The 18,130-nt window shown below is 42.0% G+C and overlaps 4 non-coding genes and 3 pseudogenes across 4 annotated transcripts; 4 read left to right on the top strand and 3 right to left on the bottom strand.

The window, feature by feature from the left end:
* Positions 1-798: 798 nt before the first annotated feature.
* Positions 799-917, bottom strand: LOC149938213 (5S ribosomal RNA). Its single transcript, XR_016481933.1, has one exon. It is a non-coding gene; the product is annotated as a 5S ribosomal RNA (ribosomal RNA).
* Positions 918-7,488: 6,571 nt separating this feature from the next.
* On the top strand, positions 7,489-7,676 carry LOC149938212 (U2 spliceosomal RNA). Its single transcript, XR_016481630.1, has one exon. It is a non-coding gene; the product is annotated as a U2 spliceosomal RNA (small nuclear RNA).
* Positions 7,677-9,639: 1,963 nt separating this feature from the next.
* LOC149938211 (5S ribosomal RNA) lies at positions 9,640-9,758 on the bottom strand. The gene has a single exon (XR_016481932.1). It is a non-coding gene; the product is annotated as a 5S ribosomal RNA (ribosomal RNA).
* Positions 9,759-10,907: 1,149 nt separating this feature from the next.
* LOC149938210 (U2 spliceosomal RNA) lies at positions 10,908-11,017 on the top strand (annotated as a pseudogene).
* A 1,454-nt stretch (positions 11,018-12,471) lies between these two features.
* LOC149938209 (U2 spliceosomal RNA) lies at positions 12,472-12,649 on the top strand (annotated as a pseudogene).
* Positions 12,650-14,604: 1,955 nt separating this feature from the next.
* Positions 14,605-14,723, bottom strand: LOC149938208 (5S ribosomal RNA). The gene has a single exon (XR_016481931.1). It is a non-coding gene; the product is annotated as a 5S ribosomal RNA (ribosomal RNA).
* A 1,150-nt stretch (positions 14,724-15,873) lies between these two features.
* On the top strand, positions 15,874-15,994 carry LOC149938207 (U2 spliceosomal RNA; annotated as a pseudogene).
* The last annotated feature ends 2,136 nt before the right edge of the window (positions 15,995-18,130 follow it).

The following is an 18,130-nucleotide window of genomic DNA, read 5'->3' as shown; positions in this document are numbered from 1 at the left end:
TGTGCCAAGGTTCATTTTTATATTTTACATAAACTACATCACCTAAAACAATTAATAGATAAAAGTTAGCTATATTATTTTGTTTAAAAAATATATCTCTGTCTCCGTTTTATTATTTAATTTCGTGGTTTGTTTTGATATTTTGTATTTTTGGGTTACTCCCCTAATCCATGCGGCTGTCCCATGATAAAACCTTCTATAAAACATTTTCCAAAAGTCCTTTTTTAGATTCAACTATTTAAATTACATTTAAGATTAAAATTTAGAACAAAAAATATATTTCACAATTAGAATTTGTTAATAAAATTTTAACTTTGGACTTCATTCCAAAACCAGAAAAGGCCATTTCAGAGTGGATTTTACCGCGGAAATGTTTTTGTTTAGAGATAAACGTTAGTTAGTTAGTTAGTTAGTTAGTTAGTTAATTAGTTAGTTAGTTAGTTAGTTAGTTAATTAGTTAGTTAGTTAGTTAGTTAGTTAGTTAGTTAGTTAGTTAGTTAGTAAGTAAGTAAGTAAGTAAGTAAGTAAGTAAGTTAGTACTATTTTAAGTACAAGCCTTAAGTAGAATAAAATGAAAACCAATTTTCTCGCCATTTTATTTTGTTCAATTTTGATACTAACATGTATTTTATTCACGGAAAGATGCTGCCAGTTGTTAAAAAAAGGCCAAGAGTTGACCGAAATAATATTATCGTCTGGGCGAACTTTTAATTGCATAAAAAAGCAGCGTCAAAATGATAGGATGAAGGTATTTTCCTGTTAAAAGACGCAAATCCCATCCCGCGAAAATAAATGAGTAGCCAACGGCACGCGGTGTTCCCAGGTGGTCTCCCTCCCAAGTACTGACCGCGCTCGACGCTGCTTAACTTCGGTGATCAGACGAGAACCGGTGTATTCAGCGTGATATGGCCGTTGCCGCTAGAGTGTAATTGATAGCGGTGGACAAGCCGCGACTAGCCAGGTCCTGGTAGGTTGGTGATCGCCGAGGGCCACCGGCTGCATGCGGCTCCAATAGAACGTTCTATACACTCTTTTTAGAAACGTTTACTGGGCGCCGATATTATCGTACAGACAACCAACGAGCAAGCCCTTTACCGCAGAAATTTCATCCCCCCCCCCCAAACCAGTTTTTTCATCACCCTCCCCGTAGACTGTAAGGTGATGGCGGTCGATTGGGAAGGCGCGTTTACGAATCTATAAAATTGGTGTGGTGTGCTTTCCCCCTTTGGAGTTCGGAGGAGGTGAAGGTTTGGCCGGTTTTTCGTCTTAGAGAAATATATTTATCTGGCAAACCCGTAAGAAATTGAGAGCAGTCAATTTTTATTAGTAGCGTAGTTGCTAGCCTAGGCTTCACATATTTCCGGCTTTGCTTTCCGCGCCTTTTTTCTTATTTTAAATGATTTTTGTAATAAATGTATGATGGCAAATAAGCAAAATTCTAGAAAATACTAGTCCCAAATCCACGTGTTTAAGATGAAACTTAGATCATGAAAATATCCTTAACCCCAAACATACTTCAACACCTAGGGTGCCTCCTACAACTCCTAAAAGGTACGTCTCTAAAATATTCATATAAAGACAGGACATAAGCCGAATTCTCTTAAACCAAAGAATAACAAAAGTTGTTAGTCCTGCTGAACCAGCTCTATAGTCTGTATGAAAAGTGACCGGTTATGGTCCACTTTTATAGAACGCTCTATTCGCTTATAATAAATTTTTCCTAAATGGTCATTTAAACGCGTTTGACGTTTCACGTAGAATCTAGTACACTTAATACGTTATTTATGGTCCTATAAACCACCATTTAGATTTTTTTTCCATACGGCCCGGTAAAGTGGCCCACTCTACTGTCTCTAGCCGATGACCCCAAAAGTGCCAGTCCGGGCCTGGCGGTGTACCTCTATTTCACGGATTCAAGATATCGTCTTCTCCTTTGTTCGCGCGATGGCTACAAACGTTGTCATCTCCCACCAGGACCAACATTCGGTGACGTAATTATGAAATATTTGAAATGCTCGAATTCTCTCTTTTTACTTTGTTAAACAGTGACGGCTCCTAGCGGGTTATCGCTTCTCGGCCTTTTGGCTAAGATCAAAGTGTAGTATCAAGGCAAGCCCGGAGCTATACCGCGATCTTAGTCTGAGACGAGAAGTTACGTTACCTGCGTTTTACCTGGCACTTACCCGGTTCTGCGCTGCTCCAGTGCTGTTCCGTTCCTGACCCGGTGCCACTCCGGTGCCGTTCCTGCTAATCTCTCTGGTCATCCGGTTCTAATCTCGACTGTGGTACTCGTGGTTCGCTTCACCGGCGTTCCCGGGCCGCCACCCATCCATCTATCCAGACGTCTGGGGCTTGGTCACCATGCCTTCTACGATGTCGACCATGCCTGTTCCCTCAGCTGCTGCCGCAAAGAAAGCTACTGCAAGAATTAAGTTTGAAGGAGTTGCTCTGGAGGACTTAGCTTCGGCCTTGTTCGCTCTAGTTGGAGTCAAGAATATCGTCGTATTCCAGATCTTGGGAAAATCGGAGGCTCAGATTACGTTTTCCGACAAAGACAGTCATCAAAAAGCCGTGGAGGCCGGAATTATTGTCGGTGAAAGACATTTGAACATTGTCAGTGTTACTGACCCCGTATCGTATGTGACCATTAAAGACGCACCAAGTTGGTGGGAGCTCGCGTTTTTGAAGAACGCTCTACGCCAATACTGTGAAGTAGTTGCACAGACATGGGAACAGTTCCAGAAGGGGCCGCTCAAGGGCCTTCGCAACGGGACTCGTCGCCTGGAAGTAAAAATGAAAAGCCCAATCCCAAACCTAATGACTATTAGCGGCCATCGGGTGCAAATTTCGTACCAAGGAGTGCACCGTATGTGCTTTTACTGCAGAAAAGACAACCATCAGGTTCGTGATTGTCCAAAGCGCAAATCCAAGGCCCGTGGTGGCAATGAAGGTATCGAAGAACGTGGAGAACAAGAAGTCGAGGTCGTGGGTGAATCCACGCCTATCAACGTGCAGCCACAAGAAGTCGCTCCTGACTCAGCGGCTGTGATTGGGGAAGAATCTACCTTGACGCCGGAGAATACGTCCTTCGAAATGGATGGCAGCAACTCATCAGCCTTGGAGAACTTTTCTCCGGGGCCAACTTCGTCTCCAAAACAAGGGGACTTAGGAACGGGAATTATCCCGGGCAACGGTTCATACGCGAACGCAGTGACGAAAGATCCTACCACAGATTCGAAGTCACCTCAGCCTTCTCCGACGGCGGGGAGATCTGGAATGCCACGTCAAACTTCAGGAGCACCTAAAGCAAACAAGAGAGGTCCCTCTGAGCTTCCAGGAGGCTTGCCTAAAAAAAGCAAGTAATTGAACACTTCCTTGACTTTTATAGTAGTTAACTTTTGCCTGTATATAGCTTTTATTTTTTAACCTTGAATGCTTAATCTTAATATGGGAACTCTAAATATCAATGGTATGCGCGATATAAACAAACAATTGCGTGTGGCGGCTATGTTTACCCAAAGTAAATTAGACGTTTTATACTTACAAGAAACGCACATATTAGACTCAGACAATTGGCGGTCTCTACGTCGACAGTTTTGTTCGGAGTGTGTTTACTCTAGCCAGGGTTCGAACCGTGCGCGCGGGGTTATGTTGATTTTTAAAGACTATTTAAAATCCTACATAAAGAGTTTTCGCACTGACTATGATGGCCGTATTATCAGTGTCGATGTTATAGTATCTAATATTAGAATCCGTTTTTTGAATATTTACGCACCTTGTATACCCGCCCAGAGAAAGTTATTTTTTCACAAGTTGTACACCTTTTTAGATGGCCGTTATGATATTTTAATTTTAGGCGGTGATTTTAATTGCGTACTCGATCCGACCCTGGATAGGGAGGGTGGCAATGTTTACCCTGACCTTAGTGTGTTGAAATTGAATGGGATTACTTCGGCCTTGGGACTTATCGACGTTTGGCGACACCTGTATCCTGACACTCCGGGTTTCACTTGGGGAAATAATAGTGTCAGAAGTCGATTAGATCGTATCTATATAAGTAACACCTCGTCTGTAACTTTTGATAATGCTAATATCTTAGCTGTTCAGTGGTCGGACCATGCGCTCCTAGAAGTGTGTCTCTGTATCGGTGGGGGGGTTTCTCGGGGGAGGGGGGTTTGGCGTTTGAACGACAAGCTTCTCCACCCCGAGAGTGGCATTGGCGTTGAGATCGGTGATATGATCCGGTCACTTCTGGGAAATGTCACAACGGTGGGCGGTTGGGACTCCTTTAAAACTAGTATTGCCGGGTTTGTGAGGACCAAGGGGAAGGCGTTGGCGGCCGAAAAACGGAAGGCTATGTCAGTGTATAGATGGTTCCTGGGGCTTTTGAGTCGCGCCCCTGAGCGCAACACTTTCGCTGTTGCCGCTGAGGAGCACTTTCAGGCCCGCCTCCAGGAGCAGTACGATGAACAGTATAAGTATTTGACTGGTCTCCGGGACGGGGTGGCCATCGCCGGGGAAGAGCGATTCTCCGCGGAGTTTTACCTCCAGTTTAAAGGGGGCTCCAAGCGGGTGGAGATTGCGGAGGTCGAGGTCGATGGAGTCAGGAGTAATGACCCTGGCATCATCGAGGCCGCCTTCGTAGATTTCTATAGTGATTTGTATAAAGCCGACAGTGTAGGACAGTTTGAGTGTCCTCCTAATTTACCTCGTTTATCGAAGGAAGAGTGCACGCCTTTAGAGGATGACGTCACTGACGGAGAATTGCTCTATGCCCTGAAGTCCTTTAAAGCCGGCAAAGCGCCGGGTCCTGACGGCTTGACCGTCGCCTTTTACAAAACCTTTTGGGCTATAATTGGCCCCATACTTACCCTGGTAGTCAATTCCGCTCTCAAAGAAGGGTCCCTCCCCCCATCAATGCAGACAGGTATTATCTCCCTGTTATGCAAAGACGAGGTACGTAGGCATCTCGTGGGGTCTTGGCGCCCTATTACGCTTTTGAACGTCGATAGACGTTTAATTGCTAAGGTATTTGAGAATCGTCTAAAGGCCGTTACACCAAAATTAATTGGTGTAAACCAGTCTTGTGGGGTGAAAGGGCGTCTGCCCTTACATAACTTAACTTTACTTAGAGATACTATTGTTTCCCTCAAAGAGCGCCGCCAAGCGGGTTATCTGCTCGCAATCGATTTTAATAAGGCTTTTGATCGATTGGATCACTCGTTTATTTTTAACATTTTAACTTCGTTTGGGTTCGGTCCCAATTTTATATCATTTGTCAAAATTTTATATAAAAACAACACGAGCAACATTTTACTTAATAACTCCCTGAGCGGTGCTTTTTCCGTGAATAAGGGTGTAAGGCAGGGGTGTCCACTTTCGCCCATTTTATTTGTTTTATCAATAGAAACATTACTGTTTAACTTACGCTTAAATCCTTCTATTCGCGGCCTCCCTTCTCCGGGTGCCCCGATCGAGGACGCTCTGAAATTCGCAGCTCATGCCGACGATATAAATTGTGTCGAATCCGACTTATCTGGTATTAACGTCATTGCCTTAGAAACTGAAAAATTCTGTGCTATGTCAGGGAGCAAATTAAATGAGGAAAAAACAAAAATAATTAGACTTGGCGTTGGGCATACCGACTCTTCCGAACACAAACCTTTTATCATAAGTAATGGTCCAGTGAAAATTATGGGTATTCTTTTTAATGCTGCTGGTGTTGACCCCTTAAATGAAAATATTTTTAAAACACGCTTTACAAACACTATCGCCAATTGGCAGTCTTTGTCAATTTCGTTCGCCGGTAAAACGCAATTATTACGCCAGGTGGCGGTGCCGCGCTTGACTTACCCTGTACCACTCGTGAATTTTTCCTCGAAGACGCTGGTCGACCTGGAAAAAACGATGTTCTCGTTCCTGTGGAACAAGAAAACTGAACTTATTAATAGGAAAACACTCTACTTACCAGTCGAGGAAGGGGGAATTGGCATTCCCCACCTGAACACCATCATAGCATCTCTCACGTTGTCACGAGTTATCAGCTGCCTAAAAACTGAGATCCACGTTGTCCACAAGTCGGTCGCATATAATCTTTCGACGGCCGTCAAAACAGTGTTTGGTCTAAAATTAGATCTTAGAAGTCCACATGCAGCGGAAACTAGCGCCAACTATGTCGCCGCAAAAGTTACTGCCCTAATCGTCAAACCAACCTTAAAGGCGAATAAAACGCTATTAGATTTGAGTAACGCTGACATAAGTCGCAGGGTAGCGAACAAATACGTACCAAAAACTGTATCTCTCCAGCCCCACCTTAACTGGAGAACTATCTTTAAACGCGTTGGAAATCGTTCCATCGAAGGAACCCGTCGGGACTTCCTGTACAAAGTGGTATACGACGCCGTTCCTGTGCGGGACATTTTGTTCACACGTCATATAAGTAAAACTCGGGTGTGCCCTTTTTGCACCCAAAACGAATCGCTAGTACATTTATTGTATCAATGCACCAACGCCAAACTCCTTTTAAATCATCTGCGCAAATTTTTTAACTTAAAATTTTTATCTGTTAAAAGTGTTCTTTATCATGCTCCTCTACCTGTTTCATTATCACTTCTCTATGTATTTAATATTGTTTTAGCTGAAATTAAGTTCCAAGTATGGAAGGCTCGAAATGCCAAACTTTTTGAGAGTAAATTTGTAACTGCATCAATTGTAAACGAACGAGTTCGTACTCAGATTTTAAAACGGGCGCGGGCAGACCTACAGCGCCTCCAGCGGCCCGATTTCGAGACGAAATGGTGTGACGTCACCATCCCTATAGTTATATTAAAAGGCAATGGCGTAGAGTTATTGTATTAACTCCTCTAGGTGGAGCTTTTTTCTAGTTTCGTTATGTAGGCGCACTTATGCGCATCTACTTATCTTGTGCAACCATATATCTTACCAGGCTCCGTGCAATTTTTTTCCCATGTATAGGGTTTTTTTAGTGCAAAATTATTTTTATTTTTGTGAACTATATAATTATAGTACTCTATTTGGCTCAGTTCAATTTTTTCCCCTTAATGGGGTTTTTGTCTTGGTGTGATAAACTCATATTTATATGCACTAAACAATTGTTACCTTTTCGGGATCAGTGCAAATTTGTTGTTGTGTGTACAATTACCTAAGCAGTTATTTTTTAATCCGATAATTCACTTCTCAAAGTTCATATAATTAAGATCAATGTATTAGTATTATTTTTCCGAGGGAACTCCTTTAGTTTTTTATTACGTTAAAATGGTTGTTTTTAAACAAAACAACAAAATTAAGACAAAGTTAAAAAACTCTTTAATTTGACAATTTGTAACAAAGATATTTTCTTGATTACAATAATACCAGCAAAAACATAAATATGCCAGTAACTTACCTGTAATGACGCTAACAGTTCTTCTGAATTTTGTAAACTTTTTCTGCGATAATTTAATTAATAAGTAACCGCGGGAATTGTAACTTGTTTTTTGTACTTCAAATAAACAAATTCAGTATCTGTTCTTATCAGCTTAATATCTGATACGGGTCCCATCGGGGCCCAAGATATTAAACTTATTTTTGGACGGCGGCGGAGTGGTCGGAGCTTGCTCCACCTCCGCCACGGGTCGGCCTGGTATTGCAGTAAATCCGGGATCGGCCCACTTCTCTCTTGAAATCAAAAATCAAACGCTCTTATAATGGCGCACTGCGCAACACAGTATTTCCGGGAAATGTTATTTGGCTGTCTTTATATATATTTCTTTATTATAATATATTGCCCCTCTGACGTCATAAGTGGTAAAATCCTTATTGTCGAATAGTTAATAATGAAGAATCGGAAAGATTCCAGTTTTTGAATTTTCTTTTACCTAGTTATACACTCTTTTTCGCGGTATTTTCACGGAGGATAGGAAGGGAGGCGAAGTAGGAGGGATGAATGGCGGCAAGATTGCGGCAGCTACGCTACGTCTAGCCGCCATTTTTCCGAAATTTTCCCGCCGCTAAGCTTCTTACAAGGATGCTGCCGCGTTCATCCCTCCTACTTCGCCTCCCTTCCTATCCTCCTTGGTATTTTCCTGGGCGCGTCCATGCTTGGTTTTCCCCCTTTCAGTCCTCTCCTCCATTATGGATACCCAAGGAGTGGATGCTAGACTCCCCGTTTAGGGCAGAGGCAATGGCCGACGAGCGGGAGGCAAGTAAGAGGGGTAAAATAAAGGCGCGAAAAGAGGTTGTTCTGTGTTATTCCTGTGGTTTTATTCGTAACCCAAGGTTCGTAAATCGTGCATGTTCTAAGTGGTTGGCTGAAGGAACCGGTTTTCATAACGTAAATTCGCGGGTTTCGGTATGGTGGGTAGAGACAGCGCGCCCCTCATTTTTAGGTCATTGGGTTCCAGCCAAGATGTTCCGCGTAAAGAGAAAACACGAAATAAGCCCCTCTCCATTTTTTCTCTCTTCCCGTCTTCCGTGGACAGTGAGTCGCCGCCGGGGGCCCGCCGCCCGCGGCAGCTACATTACCAAGATATAAAGTGGCAAGGCTTATTTTTGGTAAGTACAAAATCATTTATTATATATTGCTCTATAATTAACTATATTTGGAATTAAACATTTTTGTTCTATTTATCTCAAAGTCATGATTATTCCTAACATTAATAGTATTAAACTTAATATGATATATCTTTTGTTAAAGTAGATTAGGAATTTATAATTTTAATATTTATAGAGGAGTTCGGATTTAAAATGTTATATTTTTTTAATAATGATCTCAAAGATCTGACTTTTGAAATGTTTGTTACTTTTTCTAAGTATCAATAAAACATGACATTAAATTTATATTGTGCCAAGGTTCATTTTTATATTTTACATAAACTACATCACCTAAAACAATTAATAGATAAAAGTTAGCTATATTATTTTGTTTAAAAAATATATCTCTGTCTCCGTTTTATTATTTAATTTCGTGGTTTGTTTTGATATTTTGTATTTTTGGGTTACTCCCCTAATCCATGCGGCTGTCCCATGATAAAACCTTCTATAAAACATTTTCCAAAAGTCCTTTTTTAGATTCAACTATTTAAATTACATTTAAGATTAAAATTTAGAACAAAAAATATATTTCACAATTAGAATTTGTTAATAAAATTTTAACTTTGGACTTCATTCCAAAACCAGAAAAGGCCATTTCAGAGTGGATTTTACCGCGGAAATGTTTTTGTTTAGAGATAAACGTTAGTTAGTTAGTTAGTTAGTTAGTTAGTTAATTAGTTAGTTAGTTAGTTAGTTAGTTAATTAGTTAGTTAGTTAGTTAGTTAGTTAGTTAGTTAGTTAGTTAGTTAGTAAGTAAGTAAGTAAGTAAGTAAGTAAGTAAGTTAGTACTATTTTAAGTACAAGCCTTAAGTAGAATAAAATGAAAACCAATTTTCTCGCCATTTTATTTTGTTCAATTTTGATACTAACATGTATTTTATTCACGGAAAGATGCTGCCAGTTGTTAAAAAAAGGCCAAGAGTTGACCGAAATAATATTATCGTCTGGGCGAACTTTTAATTGCATAAAAAAGCAGCGTCAAAATGATAGGATGAAGGTATTTTCCTGTTAAAAGACGCAAATCCCATCCCGCGAAAATAAATGAGTAGCCAACGGCACGCGGTGTTCCCAGGTGGTCTCCCTCCCAAGTACTGACCGCGCTCGACGCTGCTTAACTTCGGTGATCAGACGAGAACCGGTGTATTCAGCGTGATATGGCCGTTGCCGCTAGAGTGTAATTGATAGCGGTGGACAAGCCGCGACTAGCCAGGTCCTGGTAGGTTGGTGATCGCCGAGGGCCACCGGCTGCATGCGGCTCCAATAGAACGTTCTATACACTCTTTTTAGAAACGTTTACTGGGCGCCGATATTATCGTACAGACAACCAACGAGCAAGCCCTTTACCGCAGAAATTTCATCCCCCCCCCCCCAAACCAGTTTTTTCATCACCCTCCCCGTAGACTGTAAGGTGATGGCGGTCGATTGGGAAGGCGCGTTTACGAATCTATAAAATTGGTGTGGTGTGCTTTCCCCCTTTGGAGTTCGGAGGAGGTGAAGGTTTGGCCGGTTTTTCGTCTTAGAGAAATATATTTATCTGGCAAACCCGTAAGAAATTGAGAGCAGTCAATTTTTATTAGTAGCGTAGTTGCTAGCCTAGGCTTCACATATTTCCGGCTTTGCTTTCCGCGCCTTTTTTCTTATTTTAAATGATTTTTGTAATAAATGTATGATGGCAAATAAGCAAAATTCTAGAAAATACTAGTCCCAAATCCACGTGTTTAAGATGAAACTTAGATCATGAAAATATCCTTAACCCCAAACATACTTCAACACCTAGGGTGCCTCCTACAACTCCTAAAAGGTACGTCTCTAAAATATTCATATAAAGACAGGACATAAGCCGAATTCTCTTAAACCAAAGAATAACAAAAGTTGTTAGTCCTGCTGAACCAGCTCTATAGTCTGTATGAAAAGTGACCGGTTATGGTCCACTTTTATAGAACGCTCTATTCGCTTATAATAAATTTTTCCTAAATGGTCATTTAAACGCGTTTGACGTTTCACGTAGAATCTAGTACACTTAATACGTTATTTATGGTCCTATAAACCACCATTTAGATTTTTTTTCCATACGGCCCGGTAAAGTGGCCCACTCTACTGTCTCTAGCCGATGACCCCAAAAGTGCCAGTCCGGGCCTGGCGGTGTACCTCTATTTCACGGATTCAAGATATCGTCTTCTCCTTTGTTCGCGCGATGGCTACAAACGTTGTCATCTCCCACCAGGACCAACATTCGGTGACGTAATTATGAAATATTTGAAATGCTCGAATTCTCTCTTTTTACTTTGTTAAACAGTGACGGCTCCTAGCGGGTTATCGCTTCTCGGCCTTTTGGCTAAGATCAAAGTGTAGTATCTGTTTGCTCCTTTCTTCAAAGCCAAAGGCCGGGAATCGTATGTACCTGTAAAAGGGTAGTATACTCACCTGTCCTGCTGATCCAGTACCACAGTTCCAGTCCTGCTGATCCAGTGCCATAGTTCCAGTCCAGTTGTTCCAGCCGTCCGCAGTCTTGGATCCACTACTCCGGGGATCGCCGCCTGGCGGTTCCAGTCATCACGCCGCAATCCTGACGTCAAAGCCAGCCACCATGCTTCCTGAGACGTCGACGGCTGTTAATCAGCTAGCTCCTGTTCCAACTTCAGCTCCAGCTTCTGCACTCAAGGCTACCACAGCCCGTATAAAGTTCGACGGTGTCGGCGTTGAAGATTTGGCGCAAGCCCTTTTCGACCACGTCGGCCTGAAGAAAATTACCGTCTTTCAAATGGTATCGAAGTCCGAAGCTCTGATCACTTTTCGAGATACTGCAAGCTATCAGAGAGCCGTCGATAGTGGCATCATCGTCGACAACAAGCAGCTAGATATCACTGGGGTGGCAGATCCGGTCTCTTACATAACAGTAAGGGATGCACCGAGCTGGTGGGATTTAGCTGTCTTCAAAAACGCCTTGAAGTCCTGTTGTGACGTCATATCAGAAGTCTGGGAGACCTACCAGACAGGGGCTCTGAAAGATCTCTACACGGGAACTCGTCGCCTGCAAGTAAAAGTCAAGGGGCCAATCCCGAACCTGATGACCATAAATGGACATCAAATTCAAATCACCTATAGGGGAGTCCAGAGAATGTGTTTTTATTGTCACAAAGACACGCATCAGGTTCGGGATTGCCCGAAAAAGAAGAAAAAGGCTCGCCAACCTCCAGAGTCCAACGGAGAAATTACGCCACCAGCCAAGCACCCGGAATCCAATGAGACCACCGTAGAAGACAACCTAAAAGGAAAAAATTTAAGTAAAAAAACAGTACTTACCCAGGCAGACGAATCCAAGACCTCCAACGAAAGTTTTTACTTGACGACACCTTCTCCAAAGACCGTTGATCCTCCCGCCAAAATCTGTTCCTTCGCCGACGCACTGAAATCACCACCACAGCAAGATGACCTAGAACCCGAACCTGAATACGAATCTGACACCAACGAACATGACAGCCCCACAACCAGACCAAGATTCGATCCATTAGATTGGAATTATAACGAGGTGCCAGGCCTTAACCTACTAAAGAAAAACGAACTTCAAGCCCTCCTCGAAAAAATCAATGCCAGAGCCCCCACACGTTCAATTAGCCTAACCCGGACAGCAGAAGACCTCGTCGTAAGAATAACTGACCTCCTGAAAAACTATCCCAAAAGACGACGGAGTAGAACTCCAGAAAAAGAAATTAAAAAAGGAAAAATATGATTTAAATTTAATTTTTAAATTTTTAACATAGTTCTTTACTCGACTTTTATACCATGATCCTTTTTAAACGATTGTTCGCGCTAATTTAATTAATTAAACCGTGAACAAATATATAACAAATGAAAAATGTAAAAATGTAAAAAACGACAATCTTTTAATAAACAATTAAAAGTATCTGTTCTTATCAGCTTAATATCTGATACGGGTCCCATCGGGGCCCAAGATATTAAACTTATTTTTGGACGGCGGCGGAGTGGTCGGAGCTTGCTCCACCTCCGCCACGGGTCGGCCTGGTATTGCAGTAAATCCGGGATCGGCCCACTTCTCTCTTGAAATCAAAAATCAAACGCTCTTATAATGGCGCACTGCGCAACACAGTATTTCCGGGAAATGTTATTTGGCTGTCTTTATATATATTTCTTTATTATAATATATTGCCCCTCTGACGTCATAAGTGGTAAAATCCTTATTGTCGAATAGTTAATAATGAAGAATCGGAAAGATTCCAGTTTTTGAATTTTCTTTTACCTAGTTATACACTCTTTTTCGCGGTATTTTCACGGAGGATAGGAAGGGAGGCGAAGTAGGAGGGATGAATGGCGGCAAGATTGCGGCAGCTACGCTACGTCTAGCCGCCATTTTTCCGAAATTTTCCCGCCGCTAAGCTTCTTACAAGGATGCTGCCGCGTTCATCCCTCCTACTTCGCCTCCCTTCCTATCCTCCTTGGTATTTTCCTGGGCGCGTCCATGCTTGGTTTTCCCCCTTTCAGTCCTCTCCTCCATTATGGATACCCAAGGAGTGGATGCTAGACTCCCCGTTTAGGGCAGAGGCAATGGCCGACGAGCGGGAGGCAAGTAAGAGGGGTAAAATAAAGGCGCGAAAAGAGGTTGTTCTGTGTTATTCCTGTGGTTTTATTCGTAACCCAAGGTTCGTAAATCGTGCATGTTCTAAGTGGTTGGCTGAAGGAACCGGTTTTCATAACGTAAATTCGCGGGTTTCGGTATGGTGGGTAGAGACAGCGCGCCCCTCATTTTTAGGTCATTGGGTTCCAGCCAAGATGTTCCGCGTAAAGAGAAAACACGAAATAAGCCCCTCTCCATTTTTTCTCTCTTCCCGTCTTCCGTGGACAGTGAGTCGCCGCCGGGGGCCCGCCGCCCGCGGCAGCTACATTACCAAGATATAAAGTGGCAAGGCTTATTTTTGGTAAGTACAAAATCATTTATTATATATTGCTCTATAATTAACTATATTTGGAATTAAACATTTTTGTTCTATTTATCTCAAAGTCATGATTATTCCTAACATTAATAGTATTAAACTTAATATGATATATCTTTTGTTAAAGTAGATTAGGAATTTATAATTTTAATATTTATAGAGGAGTTCGGATTTAAAATGTTATATTTTTTTAATAATGATCTCAAAGATCTGACTTTTGAAATGTTTGTTACTTTTTCTAAGTATCAATAAAACATGACATTAAATTTATATTGTGCCAAGGTTCATTTTTATATTTTACATAAACTACATCACCTAAAACAATTAATAGATAAAAGTTAGCTATATTATTTTGTTTAAAAAATATATCTCTGTCTCCGTTTTATTATTTAATTTCGTGGTTTGTTTTGATATTTTGTATTTTTGGGTTACTCCCCTAATCCATGCGGCTGTCCCATGATAAAACCTTCTATAAAACATTTTCCAAAAGTCCTTTTTTAGATTCAACTATTTAAATTACATTTAAGATTAAAATTTAGAACAAAAAATATATTTCACAATTAGAATTTGTTAATAAAATTTTAACTTTGGACTTCATTCCAAAACCAGAAAAGGCCATTTCAGAGTGGATTTTACCGCGGAAATGTTTTTGTTTAGAGATAAACGTTAGTTAGTTAGTTAGTTAGTTAGTTAGTTAATTAGTTAGTTAGTTAGTTAATTAGTTAGTTAGTTAGTTAGTTAGTTAGTTAGTTAGTTAGTTAGTTAGTAAGTAAGTAAGTAAGTAAGTAAGTAAGTAAGTTAGTACTATTTTAAGTACAAGCCTTAAGTAGAATAAAATGAAAACCAATTTTCTCGCCATTTTATTTTGTTCAATTTTGATACTAACATGTATTTTATTCACGGAAAGATGCTGCCAGTTGTTAAAAAAAGGCCAAGAGTTGACCGAAATAATATTATCGTCTGGGCGAACTTTTAATTGCATAAAAAAGCAGCGTCAAAATGATAGGATGAAGGTATTTTCCTGTTAAAAGACGCAAATCCCATCCCGCGAAAATAAATGAGTAGCCAACGGCACGCGGTGTTCCCAGGTGGTCTCCCTCCCAAGTACTGACCGCGCTCGACGCTGCTTAACTTCGGTGATCAGACGAGAACCGGTGTATTCAGCGTGATATGGCCGTTGCCGCTAGAGTGTAATTGATAGCGGTGGACAAGCCGCGACTAGCCAGGTCCTGGTAGGTTGGTGATCGCCGAGGGCCACCGGCTGCATGCGGCTCCAATAGAACGTTCTATACACTCTTTTTAGAAACGTTTACTGGGCGCCGATATTATCGTACAGACAACCAACGAGCAAGCCCTTTACCGCAGAAATTTCATCCCCCCCCCCCCCAAACCAGTTTTTTCATCACCCTCCCCGTAGACTGTAAGGTGATGGCGGTCGATTGGGAAGGCGCGTTTACGAATCTATAAAATTGGTGTGGTGTGCTTTCCCCCTTTGGAGTTCGGAGGAGGTGAAGGTTTGGCCGGTTTTTCGTCTTAGAGAAATATATTTATCTGGCAAACCCGTAAGAAATTGAGAGCAGTCAATTTTTATTAGTAGCGTAGTTGCTAGCCTAGGCTTCACATATTTCCGGCTTTGCTTTCCGCGCCTTTTTTCTTATTTTAAATGATTTTTGTAATAAATGTATGATGGCAAATAAGCAAAATTCTAGAAAATACTAGTCCCAAATCCACGTGTTTAAGATGAAACTTAGATCATGAAAATATCCTTAACCCCAAACATACTTCAACACCTAGGGTGCCTCCTACAACTCCTAAAAGGTACGTCTCTAAAATATTCATATAAAGACAGGACATAAGCCGAATTCTCTTAAACCAAAGAATAACAAAAGTTGTTAGTCCTGCTGAACCAGCTCTATAGTCTGTATGAAAAGTGACCGGTTATGGTCCACTTTTATAGAACGCTCTATTCGCTTATAATAAATTTTTCCTAAATGGTCATTTAAACGCGTTTGACGTTTCACGTAGAATCTAGTACACTTAATACGTTATTTATGGTCCTATAAACCACCATTTAGATTTTTTTTCCATACGGCCCGGTAAAGTGGCCCACTCTACTGTCTCTAGCCGATGACCCCAAAAGTGCCAGTCCGGGCCTGGCGGTGTACCTCTATTTCACGGATTCAAGATATCGTCTTCTCCTTTGTTCGCGCGATGGCTACAAACGTTGTCATCTCCCACCAGGACCAACATTCGGTGACGTAATTATGAAATATTTGAAATGCTCGAATTCTCTCTTTTTACTTTGTTAAACAGTGACGGCTCCTAGCGGGTTATCGCTTCTCGGCCTTTTGGCTAAGATCAAAGTGTAGTATCTGTTCTGCAATATTATACCGAGATCTTAGTCGAGGGGCGAGAAGTGTTTACTACGCCTTTCAGGCACGTTCCTGCTCTGTCGCTGCTCATTCTTGTTACATCGCTGTACCTGCCTGCTCTGTCGCTGTCCTGTTCCACGCTGATCCAGCTCTACCGCTTGGTTCCGTCCACAGAAGCCGCTCCGCTCTAGGAGCTCCCTCTATCTTCACTCTATCCTTGGCCACTATGGCGGCCTCGGAAGAGAAAAAACGGACAGTCCGTCTGGAAGTTGACGCTCCCGTCCTTGATGTCGCCAAAATGTTCTATAAGGACTTTGGTCCCACAAAAATCGATACTATTCAACCTGCTGGTAAAAACCTGTTCCTGATCACCTTTACTACGCTCCAGTTCGTTCAGCAAGTTTTGCAAAATAACCTTACGGTACTCGGCAAGCAATGCACCGTCACTGCAGTTGAGGAAGAGGGTCAATGGATCACTATCAAGAATCTTCCAAAATGGGTTCAATGGGACTCAGTTTTGAGTACCCTAAAACAATACGGCAAAGTCACAGCCCACAAGTTCGACGAATACCCCAATATGAAAGGTCTCAAGAATGGCGATAGGTCTGTAAGGATCAAGATGACCACTAACGTTCCCAATGCCCTACAGTTCGGTAGGATCCGGGCCCTTGTCTTTTATCGAGGCATGGTTAAGAGGTGTTTCTTCTGTCAAGAAGAAGGCCATACAGTCTCCGCATGCGATAAAAAGCAGACACAGCAAGCACAGCGGGAACGCAGGGCGAATCCCGACGCTATGCCAGTACCACCCGTGGATCAGGAAGTAGAGATTCCAGATGCCGATAGTGCTACAAATACGAGCGCTAACCAAGAGGCAGATATTGCCTGCAAAGACATTACTGTCTCCTCGATGAATGTCTCGCAAGACAGCTCAGAGAGTTCCTTTTCGCCTACAGGCGAAAGTCCCGCTACCAAGACTTTTTCCAGCGCAGTTGAGAACGGTTACTGCGCTAACCCGAACTCCAACCCGATACCTGTTCCAATAGCAACAAAAGTACCTCATTCCGAATCACCTAACCAGAAACGGCCTCGAAGCCATTCCAAAGACAGCTCATCCAAGAGGGGCCGGTCAAAAACAAAGTCACCACCGAAAGGAAGTAAATAAACAAGTTTTATTTACTCACCTTCAAGAACAATCGTCCGAATACGAGAACCTGAAAGAAAAGAAAATTACCAAGGTTTTAATCAAGAGTTTTTTACTTACCTTTTTAATGACTAATACATTTACTTTTAAAACTGCAACGTTGAACGTCAACGGACTCAGAGATCGTAAAAAAATGGAAGCTGTAGCTGGCTTCATCATTACTATTAATTTCGACATTTTATTCTTACAAGAAACGCATTTTTGCGCCAGGGACGACTGGCGACAAATTCGTACTATTTTTCAAGGCTACAAAATTTACTACAGTAGTGCCCCGACGACATCCTCAGGGGGCACGGCAATCCTTCTAAAAAACAAGTGGATAACACATGTTACTGGCTTCCGTCCGGACAACGAGGGTAGAGTTACCAGCCTCAATATCCACATCAATGGACATAAGGCACGTATCGTCTCGGTCTATGCACCGTGCAAACCTACCGAGAGGCTCCGCTTCTTTTCAAACTTACACAATTTTTTCACGGGGACTTTTAATCTCATTATCATCGGGGGAGATTTCAACTGTATTAACGATCCGCTGCTCGACAAGGAAGGCGGGCGTCACTTCATTGATAAAAGCGTACCAGAGCTGAATTCAGTTTGTCAAGACTTCAGCCTTTTCGACACCTGGCGGGCTAAACACCCAACGACGAGACAATTTTCGTGGCGTTCAACTAGCGTAGCGACTCGACTGGACAAAATTTTTTGTTCCAACACCAACTACGTTCAGGTAACTGACTCTGAAATGGTTTCCTTAAACAGTACTGCTCAACTAGTATCCGATCACGACTGTGTCCTGTCCACCTTCAAAATTAACCCTCTGGAGCCGAAAGGCCCCGGAGTCTGGAGACTTAATCCGGCCATTTTTAAAGAAGATCAAGATGACAACCTGAAATCAAAACTTCAGGCCCTTATCAGCAAGGTGTCTAACCCTCAGGAGTGGGAAACCTTCAAATCCGAAGCCGCGGACTGTCTACGCAGTTTCTCCAAACATAGAGCCGCCGAGAAGCGAAAAAATCTCG

The sequence above is a fragment of the Leiobunum rupestre genome, chromosome 6 (genome assembly GCF_980474605.1).
Source record: "Leiobunum rupestre chromosome 6, qqLeiRupe1.1.hap1, whole genome shotgun sequence".
Taxonomy (NCBI): Eukaryota; Metazoa; Arthropoda; class Arachnida; order Opiliones; family Sclerosomatidae; genus Leiobunum; species Leiobunum rupestre.
This window is presented reverse-complemented; position numbering and strand designations above follow the sequence as displayed.